Here is a 3,721-nt window from a genome sequence, read left to right on the forward strand (position 1 = left end):
AATAACAAGATACTACCTCACAACTACACTCTTAGAAAAATTCACAAAAGTAGAAAATAAGAATGCTGGAGAAGATGTAGAGAGATTGGAACCCTCAAACATTGCTGGTGGCATTGTAGACTTGCACATTGTGGGATGCAGAAGGGTTGTCCCCCAAATATATGCCAAACCTAAGGAGCTGCATGCAACACATGTTAAATGTCTGTACACTTGGAGGTCAACGCCAACTGCTTAGAGGTTATCTCCCTGAGGTTATCAGCCATTTAGAGCAATCAGACTCTATAGTCTGTCCCACCCTGAGTAGCACCCACCCAAGCTGATAAGGATGGTGGATTGTTTCCCTGAGACAAGGAGACAAGGTCAAGCCAATTCAAGGAGGACCAAGGTTAGGCTGCCATCTTGAATCTAGGGTCCGCCCATCTTGTCACATGTGTACCCTTAGGGCTGCCCCTTCTGATTGCTTGCACTCCTCCAGTTGATGTATGCCGATTGTAGAATCCATTCCTGTTATAATGTGATCAGGGGGCTTGCATGTCCCTGAAAGTGTATATGTGATGTGACTGGAAATATAGATGCTCTCTCTGCACGGATCTGGCTGCTGAGATCATGGCCGTCCAGGAGGTGAGCAATGGCATGCCTTCTATTGTCTGATGTCTCTTTAATTTTACCCCTCAATTTCACATCTGCCCCTTGGACCCGTTCAAATCGTGGGGGCTAGTACTCCACAGTACATCACTATGGAAAATGGTACAGTGCTTCCTTAAACACAAGTAGAAAATACTATATGATCCTGCAATGTCTCTACTTGAAATATACCCCAAATAAATAAAGAACAGAACATGAACAGATATACACGCACTCATTTTTCTTGCATCCATGTCTTTAATAGCAAAAAGATGGAAGCAATAAAAAAAAAACCATCTGTGGAGGAATGAATCAGTAAATTCTGGTACTACCCACATCGGAGTATTACGCATCCTTGAGTTATCCATGTGTTAAGACTGTCAAACACCTCATGACATGGACACAATTAGAAAGCATGATACTTGCCAAAGTTAGTCAATCCCATAAAGATAAATATTTCACGACACCATTTATTATAAAGGAAAAAAAGGAAAAAATTGGTTTTTACACCAAAGGAAAAGACTTTGAAGACTACAAGAAGTTGCAGGGTGGAGCGGAGAGAAGGGGAGGAGCAAAGAGGAAAGGAGGAGGGGTGGGTGGAAGGAGGGAGGATGGAGGGGAAAGATTAAAAAGGAGAAGAAAGAAGCACAAACAAGGGGCCTGGCAGTGTCTCCTGGGATACTGTCACTGTCTGATGTGATGGGCAGTGCTACTCTGTGTGTCACATGCCACAAATGAAAGGGAAAACAACATTTAAAGAAACGAGAGAGAGCGTTCACAGGCTTAAAAACCCTCCTGATTCCATACCCATTAGATCTGAACATTGGTCTCAGTGCTTATAAAAAGAGGAAAAGAAAAATTGAAAGTGACTTCGTTTCTTTTATGATACGCGAGCTAGTTACAAACAAGCAGAAAAGAATCTTCCTGAGTGTATTACCTCAGTGGATGTGATCTTATGATGTCAGTGATTCCGTCCGGCTATTAATAGCTTCAGGTCAATCTGAGGCTGTGCATTGCCCTTTTGAGAAATTTGGTTGGTTTCTTTGCAGAAGAAGGAGTCCCGCAAGATTTTTAGAAAGTTCTTTCCTTTGCTCCAAGAGAAAATTAATAGCTTTAAATATAAATTTTAAAACAAAGTGTGAAAGCCTTTCAACATATGAGTCCCGAGAACCAGGCACAATGCCATTAGATTCCTCAAAATACCCTAAGATACAGGCGGCAGCTGCATTTAATTTCTTGCCCTGTTCAGACTGTAATTACTCTGCCTAACTTGTACAAGCTCTTTTACATAGCTCTTACAGCCTTGTCAAGATATGAGAATCTTACTTATAGTAGCAAAATGTTCACTGAAATGAGAATATAAACTTCTGGCCTTTAAAGTTCTCAAATGTTAAAGTCAAAATATACTTAGATTTTATCATTTGAGGAGAATAGAGTACAACATAGCCATATAAAACTAAAAGAGTACCAAATAATTTGCTGTTTGTGTTCCGAATAAGAGGAAAGATGATGACAAGCAATTTTATTAGGCCAAGACGTTTTTTAACTTTTGGGGGGAAGTTCTCTAACTTTTGTTCCTCCCAACCCCCTAACTTGTTAAATTAAACGCCCCGAGGAGGGCAACAAGCCATGTCTAACTTCTTAACCTAGGAGCCAGTGCCTCAGTCCTCTTCAGCTTAGTGACTAATGTAATTGATTTTAGCCTCAGACCATTAAATAAGAGTAAAGTCTAATGTCAGGTTATCTTTGTTCCAAAACAGTTCTGCCATCCATTCCCTGTAGTGTGTTGGGAACATTGTCTAAACTGGGTTTTGTCTTATTGTTTGTTTGTTTTTCAGTCTTTTAAGAGGGGAGAAAGAACAGTAATGCTTATTTAGGATTTTGGAGTTTGTATTATTTTGGACCAGGGATAAATCTCAGTCATGTTAGTTGGTTAAATCTTAATAGACAATAGGCAAAACTTGTCTTTTACATGCTATAAAATGTTTTCAAAAAGCTATGACTTTGAAAAGGTTTGTAAGAATAACAATAAGACTGTATAGCCTTTACATTGGATAAGCAAAAGAGTAAGAGTTATCATCTCTTGCACGCCAGCGAATTCCTGGCTGCTCTTGTCACACTCAGTTCATGTTTACCTTGCTGTAGCATTTCCAAAGGTTTCCACTAAGTCAAAAGCTTGTCCTCTGTCTCTTCCTGAATGTTCTTTCAAAATTATATCAGGTTGTGTGGAGGCCTCGCACGTACATCAAAGATCCTCTCTTCTCCTCACTCGTCTCTCTCTCTTTCCTTCATTCTTTCTTTCCATAAAGATTTACTAAGCATGCATCACATAGGAGGCAACCTGCCATGGTTCCGTACAATAGCAAAAACCATGGGTACCCAGAGACGAATCTTCGCATTCTTCAGAATGCTGGCTCCAGGCCAGAGAGGCCAAGGCAACAGCCAACTTCCTGGGTAGAGTCTACACAGCTTGTCAAATGCTTCCAGGGCTCCTTCAGTGTTTTTAAATTTTGATTTATATCTGGGGCAAAAATAAAGCACAGATAAGATTTGTTAAATTCGATAACTTCTATTTCTCGAAGATATTTTTAACATAGCCTTTTTTTTGGAAAGCTGACAACAGTCAGATGATAGCAGCAAAAGAAGAGAAGCAGTATTTTTCTGTGCTGTTTGTGTAAACTTTTAATCTTCCACATTTCTGAAATGACAATAAATTAGAATATCTTAAACTTGTAGATGACTCTTTTCTCTAGCTTGAGGTGGAACAGAATTGAGGATTTGACTTTCACAGAATTGTTATGGAATCCATTCTGTTCCTTTTTCTCAAAGAATGGTCTAATTCTCCCATATCTTGTACTGTGGCCATTTCCCCCACAGATCTCTCCTCTAAAGCATGAAAGCAGCCTCTCCGTGTCTGGGCCTCAGGTACGGAGGGGCTGTTGGGTTATGAATTATTTTATCCATGGAAGGCACACATTCATTCACTCACTCGGCAACCCAGCAAAATCTGGGTTGACCTTGGACTTTTTAGAAAAGTTCATAAACATGAAAATAAGCTTTAATCGTTATTCTATTCTAGTATCTTTTTTTTTTTTTT

General features: G+C 39.7%; 1 non-coding gene across 1 annotated transcript; it reads left to right on the top strand.

Annotated features, from left to right (window-relative positions):
- Window positions 1-1,413: 1,413 nt before the first annotated feature.
- On the top strand, window positions 1,414-1,534 carry LOC115871114. The gene has a single exon (XR_004047097.1). It is a non-coding gene; the product is annotated as a small nucleolar RNA SNORA61 (small nucleolar RNA).
- Window positions 1,535-3,721: the final 2,187 nt, after the last annotated feature.

This window comes from Echinops telfairi, unplaced genomic scaffold (genome assembly GCF_000313985.2).
Source record: "Echinops telfairi isolate 266 unplaced genomic scaffold, ASM31398v2 ScPeMD7_3533;HRSCAF=4204_0, whole genome shotgun sequence".
In the NCBI taxonomy this organism is placed as follows: Eukaryota; Metazoa; Chordata; class Mammalia; order Afrosoricida; family Tenrecidae; genus Echinops; species Echinops telfairi.